Source organism: Bidens hawaiensis, unplaced genomic scaffold (genome assembly GCF_021521415.1).
Source record: "Bidens hawaiensis isolate Kalapana, Puna unplaced genomic scaffold, B.hawaiensis_p1.1 tig00037215_1, whole genome shotgun sequence".
Classification (NCBI taxonomy): domain Eukaryota; kingdom Viridiplantae; phylum Streptophyta; class Magnoliopsida; order Asterales; family Asteraceae; genus Bidens; species Bidens hawaiensis.
This window is the reverse complement of record NW_027496490.1, coordinates 131-12600: the sequence shown is the minus strand read 5'-3', so window position 1 is coordinate 12600 and position 12470 is coordinate 131. Positions and strand designations below refer to the sequence as shown.

The window sequence follows — 12470 nt, the reverse complement described above, 5'->3', positions numbered from 1 at the left end:
TAAGGTTTAAACGGGTATCGCGATCTGAATGGATCAATTGATGTTATTAGGGTTCATACCCAAACTTTGTTTAATATGCTTATGTATATAGTTTTTCATTTCTGGCCTTAGTTGCATCTGTTGGTTAGCCCAGCTGGTTAATTCATGGCTTACGGAGTGGCATGTCATGGGTTCGAGTCCCTGCCACCCCGTTTATGTTGTTTTTTTTATTTTTGGAATCTTTTAATTTTAAAACCATTATTAAACAATAATTATAATAATAACTAGTAACTAAACAACCTTTTATAAAATCGATTGTGATATTTATGTTTTTCCCGCATTATAGAATCGTCAATATGTCTATGTATATGTATAGATATGTATAATTACTATCACGTAATTTATATCTTGGATTATAGATGTAATTAATATTAAAAAGATAAATTTTTATATTTGACAAATTAATTAATTATAAAAGATGTATTTCACTTCTACACAAATATTTTTATATAAAACTTTAATCTAATTTCTATACTTATATATTTTAACGAATTTATTTAATTTTAAGAGATGTATGTTATACAAATATTACTATATAATAAAATACAATACTAATAATAATTAAAAAAGAATTTACACGCTAAGTAATGATATAACTTAATAATAATCATAATTGTCGAATTTGCTTATCCGATCTTGTACTTTACTTAGCGTACCCGTTTTTTCTTTGTTCCTCTTTAGGCTTTAACGTTCTCGTGTGATTTCCCGCATTCCTAGTATCTCAAATTACTTTTGTTCGTCTATCGAGGTGAGTACCACATTCCCCTAGTTTACTTGTTTTTCAACGTTTTGGGGACGTATGCGTAAACTTTATATTTCTTATATATACTTACACACAAAACTGCAACTATTGTCTTATGTGTTAACAACTTTTACCTTACTTGTTTATGTGCTTACATGCTTTACGTGAACCGCATTCGGAGAGGTCCAACATAATCTCATAATAGTATGATCATACGTCAGTCGTTAGCCTTTGTGCTTCTCGACATCTCAGTTATACTTGCTCATTTGGTTAACTTGTTATTCTCATATGACTTGTTGTAGCTACGTATTTTGTTATATAAACTATATGTACAACTAAACTAGTGTGTTGCTCACTCAACATGTGTTGTTGACAAAATTCTATTTTAAACGCTTATGCAGGTTATCGTAGAAATTCAATGCAGGTTGGTGAAGACTTAGTGAATAATTTAAGTTAGAAATGATACGATAAAGAATTTAATTTGTAATTGTTGTTTGTTTAATAATTTGTATTTTTTGTACTTGAATTATTTGAAATTATTAAATAGATATTGAAACTTATATTGTGCATGATAGTAACCTTGAGAACTGTGACAATCAGTTCGCGCCCCGGCATTTCCGCCATAGGTTGGGGTGTGACAGATTGGTATCAGAGCCAATCTTGTGTCGTTCGGGATGATGGGACATGCCTCATCGAGGACGATGAGTCCAAAGGGCGGTTGTTTGTAACACCCTTGGCAAACACAACATCATCCCACTCTTAGGCTATCCCACATCGGCCGTGGACAAGAGAGATCCTTGTTTCATAAGTAATGTCCTGCCTCTTAACATCACCAACGCGTTTTGGGCAACCAAAAACAAATCCGTGAGCTCTTCGTGGGCAGAGCGGATATTGGTGGTACGAGAGGCCGGGGTGTTACAATACAACCATACCATATCTTTCTATATATTCATAATTATAACTTTCATACATACTCTTGATCTTCTCTATAGCATACATACATCATTCATACATCATATATAACAATCACATCTTCAAACTATCACCCGGCGGTACATCATATATAACAATCACACCAATTCTAACAAAAGTTCAAGAACATATAGTGAGGTGGCTTTGGAAGAGGATGTTACGTAATGTTATACATAATTTGGTGAAGTGGGAATTTTTCATGATGAAATTATTGGAGAATTTTGAAAGTGGTCGGGTAGAATGGAGGAGGTTTGCAAATTGAATTTGCAAAGTGATCGATCTCATATTTATTGATATGATTTTGTTATAGTTACACCTAACTCATTTAATCGATATTAATTCTTGTTAGTTGACAGATGGACCACCTACCTTATTAAAAAAACGTTTAGCGCTTCTCTTCTATTTATTGATATGATTTTGTTATTGTTGCACCTATCTTATTAATAACAATTCAACTTATAAAAACAAATACTATTTTAAAGATATAAAGCGGTTTGGTGTTATAACCGTTCTAATATTCAAAACGTTTTAAGTTTTTGGAACGGGTCTTTGTGGAACCATTACAAGTAATGAGTATATTGTGAAGATGTTAACCGTTTTTAAAATAAAGGTTAAAACCATTGTTAAAGGTTCTGTCTATAAAACAACGCTAGTTTCCTTATTAATTACAACGGGTTGGGATAATTGTTCAAATAAAATAGGGCTCTGCATTATATTCAACGGTTAGACATCACACCGTTGTAAGTCCTTTTTTAGACCATTGCAAGTAATGAATATGTTAACGGAATCTAACGTGAAGATGTTAACCATTTTAAAATAAAGGTTAAAACCCATTGTAAGTGGTTTGTCTAAAAATAGGGCTAGTCTCCTTCTTATATAAAACGGGTTGAGAGAACTGGTCAAAATAAAACGGTTCTCTGCATTATATTCAACGGTTGGATCACATAACATTGTAAATTAATTTTTGACCGGTATTAACAGACGTTTTTGTTTTGTAGTAGCGAATAACTGTAGTAGAAAATAGCTCTCTTGACAACAATAATTACTTATTTCCATGAAGCAAATAAACGTAGTTAAGCCAATACCTACATGACTTGGTGACTACATAATAATTAATGACTTTCAACGATGACCACATTCATTAAAAATCCATCAGTGAAGGTGGTTATTGGTGGTAATCCGTCGAAAATAAGGGTGAGTAATTTAAATTCCGACCGATTAACGGATATTAGTGAATTACCCAAGGAAACACCGGGATGGAGTACCGGAAACTTTGCCATGGTCATTTGTAGACGTTCATTACGACAAAATTTACTTACGGATTGCACCAAGGTTTTTGAAACTTTACAAAATAATATTAAATCTTTTTGAATTTTTTAGAAATTTAATTTTATAATGAGTATAAATAAATTAAAAAATGTATAGAAGACACAAGAAACATGTCACTAGAATAAAGTTAAATACAAAATCTATTCAATCTGCTCTAATAGAAGAGTATCTTGAGTGATACATACACATGATTCTACGCATCCACATTCTGTTTATACTAGCCAAATGAGTCCAGGGTTGTTCAAAAAGGTCACGGCTTAAAGCACGCTAGCTCGCTCGGATAAGCTTGGAAAAAGCTCGCTTGAAATGACTCAGTTTAAAACTAAGCCGACGCGGCTCAGATCGTTTAGAAAGCGAGCTTAGCTTGATTCGGTTTGGCTCATATTATTTTGCTTTTAGTATTTTTATTTTCATATACATATAATATATTATTAAAATATAAAAAAGGAGGGGGAAACTATCGCTTCTAAATCCCTCTCAAATCCCAATTCATAAGCTAGACAAGTTTTTATGAACAAAATTATTTTAAGTAATTTTGTATTTGGTTGAGTAATTAGTATTCAATTAAACTCGCTATGAACTTATCAGTTTAAAATGAGCCAAGTTCGAGCTCAAATTTTCAGACCGACCGGAGCGCAAGCTGGGCTCTGTTCAGCTCGTGAACAGCCCTAATGTTGGTGCTAGATGGGTTGAAACCAAATGGGCCGAAAGAGGGTGATCCATGAGATTGCAAGCCAAGACTAAATCTGTGGGATTGGACCCGAATGAACTATTACCCATCAAACGAAAATTTACCGGGCCAAATCCGGATCAAAAGAGAATTATATTGAACTCACGATTTTAACCGTGCAGCACTTGTAGAACATCGTTGTTGACAAGTACGAACACAAACAATTTTTTTTTACCATAATATTGTTCTCTATGGTGGGGGCATCGAAGCCTTCTCCATAACACCCCGTTGTGGTTTAAAGCCCCTTGGGCGCCCCAATATATATATATATATATATATATATATATATGTGTGTGTGTGTGTTTATGACAGGGAGACAAACATATGGCCCCACCACCACTTCCTTAGGCGCACCCATGGTTGTAAAGCTTCCTTCTCTCCCCCCCCCCCCCCCCCCAAGGCACCCCTCTGCGGTGTGCAGGGCATCGAAGCCCCAATGGAGACCCCATTGGTGTCCATAGCGAGCTGTGTAATAGATTTTGACACTCCCCTTTTTATAAATAGTTATGTTACTGATTAGTAATAAAATACTCATAGTTTCTTAATATTAGTTTTTTCACTTAACGTCATTTGATGCGATTTTCTAGCTCATTTGCACAGTGTCAGTGATACAAAAAGATGATGCCGGCCAAAAAGTTTACTACATATATTCTGTTTATTAGTTTATAGCTTTGATTTGTGAAACTTGGGAACAAATAACGTTTCAGCCATTAATCATTGAATGATGAATCACCACAAGTGACGGATATAATTAAATTAGATAACGGAGAATCCAATGTTTGTAAATTGTTTTCATTGATCATGTTAAAACATTATTGTAATCATCCAGTTTGATAAGTGACAATATTGGTAACATATGATGTTGATCACCATTGTTTGATGAATTTTAATCGCTTAAATTTTTGACATGAATGATTTGAGAGGAAGAAGAAACAAAAGATAATGCACTCTTATAACTAACATAAATATATACTGTAATACACATAAAAGACAAAGTTACATATTTAATAGCTAGCTTGTGGTTATTCAATCTGTATGTATAGCATGTGCTCACAATTTTACCAATGAAAACAAGATTGTGTATAAGAGAATGTGTCTAACTGACTACAGGACATCCATCAGCCTTAATACCAGGAGCGGTCGGACAGCCTGCAAGGGGACAATGATCATCTATTTCCATACCCCACCATTGCGGTCCGTTAATATCCTTAATTTGTAGCATAAAATAGCAAAGTATTGCCATGAATGCAACTCCTGCATCAAGCCCAGCAGATAGGATGTAGTTGTGCCTTGCCCACCATCCTTTAAACTTCCTATACACCACAAAGTTAAAGAAAATTCCAACCGCAAACCACATATTGTAGTTAACAGCTCTAGTTGGTGGCATCCCCCCTGGACCTGATATAAGAATTGGCATGTTAATGAGCCTAATCCATTTTCTCTCGGGAAACCGACGAGAAAGAAACCAAACTGGCAATGGAGCGAGAATTCCCAAAAGAAAGAAGTAGTTCATTTTGGAGTATAGCCCCAGATTTCCGAACATTCTTTGAGGACCCACAACTCCCCATATGATTGAAGCATTGTAAAAAACATCGTCACCCGGGCATGTCCATGGGCTTCCTTCAGGCAACTTGCTTGGATCACAAATGTACTCCACTGTTGTAAGAAGCCACCAAGATGTTGCAAAGTAGACAGACGATGCAACAATCGTCCCAACCAACTACATGAAGCACCAAAATCATTCAAGTCATTCAAATTAGGATGAGAAATAATATATGTTGACAGGCCTTTTTAGATTAGAGAAAGATTTACCTGCACAATGAACATGGACTTCGGTGGGATTTTCATATAATGGCCTAGCTTAAAATCTTGGAGAAACATGATAGCTTGTGACATGCTTATGTAGCCATATGTTTTGAAGGCTACATTCGCAAGTGGCTTCCCAGGATACATATAACCAATAATCAGCTCAGTAATCACATTTAGTCCTGGTTGCTGTAACAAAGTTTCACCATATATCGGATACAGCTGATTAGATAATTACAGATACATACATAAGGGTACTCATATATTTATGATTAAAGACATCTATCGATACCTGGTTCGTTGTAGCGGTGATAACACCTATAGGCAGTGTGAAGAGCAGAGCCAAACCGATTGCTAAAAGGACTCCCCAGTAAGGGAGCTGCAGCTGTCTGCCAAAACCCTCACAGGTTAGCAAAGCAAGTCCTATGACCAATGCTAGAAGAGAATAGAACCACCATTGTGGGACCGCATCATAGTTTTTCTTCATCACTCTAGTATGGACATCTGCAAACTTGTCTCCAAAGGATGCTCGTGTTTGCTCCCAAATTGTTCTGTATAGTAAATGACAAAAAACAAACATATACATCATATGCTTCTATTCTATGAACCCATGGTTATTTAATAAGTAAAAAGGCTACAATCAAACCTGCCATGGAAGAGTGCCACATGAGAGAGTGTGGTAGCTAACGTTGCAAAACTTAGACCGTACGCAAATGAAAAAAATATGCTAAGATTGATTTTGCTATAGTCATTATAGCCTTGTTCGTCGAATGAGAAAGTTGCAGCGTCTAAGACTCTTGAAACATTGTACCGTCCTCCATATGCATCAAACACATGAGAAGAGTAAATCGGGAAGCGCTTGGCTTCATACCAGTTATTCCAATAAGCAATGGGGATAACTATGTAGACTACAATTATATAACCAGCCAAAATGTTCATAATGGCGAATCCTGGTGTAGCTAAAGGGCTTCCAAGAAAAGCAGCAACAGTCGCCCAATCAAGCCCAATTGCTCCAACTCCAAGGCCACGGAGACCCGAACCTATTTGCTGAGCTGTCACCGAGTCCTTCCATATCCAACAGACAAAGGAGATAGCTGTTATGGATTGGAAAAGATAATTGGGAATGATGTAGTATGCAAAGCTTGATACGAGAACTATCAGGAAAAACTGCAGCCTTGAGAGGCCTCTTTTTGGCCTCTTCTCTTCCTCATGCAATGCCCTGCAAACCAATAAAAGATATATAGCAACGTTATAGCTACACCATCCCCGGTTGATTTCACATCATCAAACGGCCACCACAAAACACTCAGATAGTCGTTTTAACCAAAAAAGTCAAACTTTAAAATTAACTGGTTAGAACGGACGTCTAAACAATCTCTGGATGGCCGTTCAAACCATAAAATAGTCAAACTTTGAAAGTTGTCTGTCAGAGTGGCCGTTTGGCAATTATCCGGACGGCCATTCTGACTATAAACGGTCAACTACGAAAATTTTTTGGTCAAAATGGCCGTCTGACCTTTATCGGCCGTTTGAAACAGTGTGGGATTAGATGTCAAAATGGTAGAAAAATACACACAGAAGAGAGAGATGAACCTGAAAAGTGAAACTTGAACTAGGTTAGCAGGCCACCACATATACGGTGAATCAACTAAAAACTTTCTGAAAAGACCAGCCCAACCATAACCAAGCATCTACACAATACCATCTTATATTATCAACCAAGAGATCAATGAAGACACATACACATGTTTATAAAACAGTTTTAAGTATAGACAAGAAGATGAAAAGTGGCTACGGAAGAAACCTGTGTAGTTTGTGCTAGCAGCATGGCTGCAATGGGGTTGAGTTTACGGTGATAGAAAGCCTTGAGTATGGTGATGATACTGACAGCGTAAAACCGAATTAGAACCCGAGTTTGCAAATATCGTGATGAGAACATGCTCCTTCAAGTTGAATGGCCCAGGATTGAGTGAAAAAGACCAACTAGTTTTCGGAACCCGAAATTGTTTTGTGGGCAGAGTTGCTGCCATCAGCCTTCCCAGTGGAAGTACAACAATTTGTGCCGAAACCGACGATATGTATAGCGGATTTTGGCGATAACCAAAGAACTGGTTCAAGAAAGCTAGAACACTACATGATATGATCCCCAGAAACCATGTCCTGAATGTTAAGCAAGGCAGCGTTGGATCGTCGGTGATTGGGACCGTCAGTCTAACTTGCTCAATTGGGGAATCATTCATCTCTTCTGCTGAGTTCTCTTCAGAATTGAAATATACTAAGTTAGAACTTTAAGTAAGTTTGTTTTAAAACAATTTCTAGCCTAATAAGGAAATTGTATCTAGTGTAGTCACTTATAATTAAAAGGAATGGTTGTTGGACATTGGGCAACCGTGTAAAACATAAACACACATATACAAGTACTTGAATAGTTGAATATGATATCTTACCAATAGCATGATTATCAAGTGTGGCTTTCTCACCGGACATGACCGTATTCGTGTTTCGCTCCGAATTATTCTCCATTATTGTGTAATTAAGCAACAGGAAGCAGAAAGATAAAAAATGCTAATTCCTCGAGATAAATCGATGGCGGCTAAAGGCGGTATGTCTCAAGATGTGCACTTGCTATTGGTTTCTCCATTCTGATGTGAGAAAAAAGAAGATGTGAAATGGTTCAGGAATTAATTAAGAGGGTGGTGAGAATATCAAAATTAGGAGCACATCAACTCACACTTGGTAGTTAAGATTAGTTTGATATAATGCTCCTGTAAACTGCAGTGTCACCCTTGGTAACTATGGTGTACTAAATAATGCAAATTGGGTGCATGTGGATGTACCGGCCTTTTGTCATCTAGTCTAGATATACAGTGGCATGTTACAAACACGGAACACCATCATCTTTTTTTAATTATTTGTATCATGTCTAAGTAACCTTTAATTATTGCTATTTATGGCAATACGAAAATAAGGCGGCTATAAATTGAGGTGAATTACGATATGTGGTAAATGATGAGTTTTTATTTTTGAGGTGTAGTGATCTGGTAGCCCAATATATATATATATATATATATAATATATATATATATATATATATTGATTTTATTTATATAACAAATTAATTTTTCCAAAAAAAATGAACTCAATAAAGAAAAATAATGTACGTTCAAAAACAAACTCACGAACACTCCATCTATTGAAAATTTATTCTCAGTATCATATATGTATAATTGAAAAAAATTTAGTTATAAACAAATTTCGGAGAATACTTCTCATATAATAATAGTTTTGAGCTACACCATAAAAAACTATTTTGATAAGTTTGAGAGGCTTCTTGACTTTGCCAATTGACAAAAAAACAGGTTAAAACCGTTCAATTTTGTGAATGTTTTACTTCACTTGAGCATAATTTTGTACGGCATGCTTCACATAGAACATTCTGATCATTATTCAAATAAAAGTTAATGCTGACACAAATGTTTCTAATTTGATACAAGTTAAAAACACTGATAGGCCTGGAGGTGGCATGTCGGAAATGTTTGTGAATTTTTTCTTAAATTTTAATAGTAATGAAAAATACTCAATGTGCAAAATCCCGAATCTTTTAACTATTTCCAAACGTGTCCTTAAAAATAAATTCGAAAACCAATCACATTTAAAATTCCAACTTTCATTTATTTTACATTTTCAAGATAAAACTTTGAACCCGTAACAAATTTGACGATAAATCTATTTGTATTCTCAATTTTTTAGAAATATTCAGATTACCCATTTTTCACCCGTAACAATCAAATTTAAGTTCCATAAAAATCTGAAGCAATCATTGATAAAAAAATCCCAAGAAATTAAATATGATAAACTTCATTATATTTGAAAGTGATTACTATCCTTGCAATTTAACACATACATGTATAATTTACTAAATTAACCGAAAAAATAAATAGATAAATTTAAATAATTTATTTATAGTTTATAAATTTATATGACAATGTACCAAAAACCAATAGATAAATGGATTTAATTTTAAAAGATCAACTTTTAAGCATATATTATAATTTAATGATTAAATAAATTACTTCGTTAATTGAAAGCATATTAGAGGATTTTTTTTACAACCTTTAACAATATGTTAATAATAACATTTAAAATTATATTATTTTAATATTTAACAAACACATGTTGTTGATTTTTGGATTTCACCAAGTATGTTGTGAAATAAATTTTAACAATGTATATAGTATAATATGTAAATATTTACTTTTATAAATATATATATATAATATATAAATAGAGTTATAGTATAATATATAAATATTTATTTTTATATAAATGTATATATATAATATAAATAGAGTTTAGAGAAAAATGAATAATTATGTTATAGATATAACATAAATGGAGTGTAAAAGGAAAGTGAATAATTAATTATATATGACATATATAGTTTTGGAGGGATAAAATTGTGAGAATTAACCAAACACTGACACGTGTCTACAATTATTTGACTTTATTAGAATAGATAGATATATCACACATCATAATATAATAATAATATTAAAACAAGAGAACTAGACGATGAAAACCTATCCACCACCCCCCCCCCCCCCCCCCGTTATCGCCCCGTTTGTCGCCCGGGGGGTGTGCCAAGAAAAAATCGCTCATATTTGTCGTCCACTACACATTCTCTTAGTCATGTGAAAATAACAAAACTACATGATAATTATAATTACAATTAAACTTTATAGTGCATGTATAATAATAATAATTTATTATTATTATTATTAATTACAGTCAATTATTGTGAGTTTTTTCTTTCGAAAGAGTGTTAAGAAAACTATTTATGTTCAAAGCAGTGTTCATTTAAAAATATATATATATATATATATATATATGAAGCAATTTATTATTAAACCATAAGTATATTATTAACTTTCATATAATAAAAAAATATAAATTCAAAAAATAAATAAATATTAGATTAAACAATATAAAACAACACTCGTAATACGGGGGATAAAAACTAGTATATATATATATATATATATATATATATATATATATATATATATATATATATATATATATATATATATATATTACTTTTAATAAAAAATTGTTATTTCTTGAAAATGGTAATTATAATAAAAATTTGTTCTTTCAGTCTAGCTTCCTTTATTGCTATTTATGTCATCTTGGAAAAATTGTGTTAGCCATGTGATTAAAGTTATTTCAAGGTATTTATGTCATAGCGCTAAATTTTTTTTAACATTTGTGGCTGTTGGCTTGAATTCAAGGTATTTCCTTTTCAAATTTTAAACCCAGGTGTTAAAGGCTATGTTTTCGTCAATGATATAAACTTCATGTGTATATAATAGAGATTATTATTAGTTATTTATATATATATTCTAAATTGTTGATTAATATTATATTGTGTTGGCAAGCTGGATTTCAAGATTTTGTAGTCATGGATAGTAATCTCACCCCAAAAAATTATTGTCACGAGTCCCACATTTGCCGTATTTTTTCTCATTGGACCCCCGTTAAAAAAATTAACTCCATTAAGTTTTTCGAATTTTAAACTGATGTGTTAAAAATTTTTGATCGGAAGGATGATACATGACGATTGATTTAAAACTTACCTCGGAACAGTGTTCCAAATGAAGAAACGGTGCTTCAATTCGAATGTTTAAACTAACAATTAATAAAAATTAAGTTGTTTAGATATAACAAAAATCAAGTCATTTGGATATAATCCATTGCTTCAATGTATTTTCTAACATATAGTTAATTAGAAGAGTATAATAAATAAAATTAATTTTTAATGGTCAAAACTACATTGTTTTGGAGGTTTAATTCGGATATAAGGTTATATGCTTAACAGCTTCATATTCATTTTTTTCTTTATATAATTACAATAAAACTTAGGGATTATTATTATTGTTGTTGTTATTATTATTATTATTATTATTAGTTGTAGGAAAGACATTTTTAAAGGAAATTGCACTTCTATTAACGTGCCAACTTTATCTCATTTATTACACGCAGTCAATGCTCTTATTATCGGTATATGGTACCGGTCGAATGTAAGCAATATGACCCGGTTGTTGAGACGCTTCTTGGGGTTTCTGAGTTTCAGATAACTATCTACAAATAGGACTTGTTAGGTATTGAGGTCGATTAAGATGAGATTTATATTTTTGTTGAGATCTTGGGTTGCAAATCTATATAGTTACCATTCTCTTATCTAGGTATGAGAGTTGGGCTTTGATCATAGATACCGTTAACTCTCGACTTTTATGTAGTAAGAATTACGAACACTGGATGTCTGGATGGATATATCCATTAGTGTGGCTTCCTAGGCGTCAAACCCATAACGCATTATTATATAATAATGCTTCGAAATTCATCTATTAATTTTTTGTAATTCTTAATACATGATTTGTGTATATATATCCATCTAGTTATGGCTTCCTATGTGTAAGACCAATAGATAGAGTGATATGTTTGAACATAAAGCTCAACACGATTGGGAGTCTGATTTTTTAGTGGTTGGGTTTAATTAGAGAAAAATATCGACAATCGAAAATGAACGTGAGAAGAAAGTGAAAGAAAGCAAGAAACGAAATATGCTTGAGAAGAAACTTAAGTTCGGTGTTATATAAGAAGAATAACGTACGTGTGGGATTAAAGATCCAAAAACATTAAAATGGGAACCCGGATGTATCTGGTTAACATTCACATCCAGATTCATTATGAATCTGGACAACTTGTATGTCAAGGTTCTTCATGCGTTGCGAAGCACTAAGGGGATCCCTTACCGACACGCGAGGAAGGTGAAACCTTGAAAAATGACTA

The 12470-nt window shown here is 33.2% G+C and overlaps 1 pseudogene across 1 annotated transcript; it reads right to left on the bottom strand.

The window, feature by feature from the left end:
* Positions 1 to 4801: 4801 nt before the first annotated feature.
* On the bottom strand, positions 4802 to 8297 carry LOC143589085 (oligopeptide transporter 5-like; annotated as a pseudogene). The gene is made up of 7 exons (XR_013145207.1): positions 8066 to 8297; positions 7423 to 7875; positions 7212 to 7309; positions 6265 to 6837; positions 5911 to 6169; positions 5625 to 5807; positions 4802 to 5532 (listed from the first exon to the last, which is right to left on the bottom strand). The product of XR_013145207.1 is annotated as an oligopeptide transporter 5-like (transcript).
* Between the last annotated feature and the right edge of the window lie 4173 nt (positions 8298 to 12470).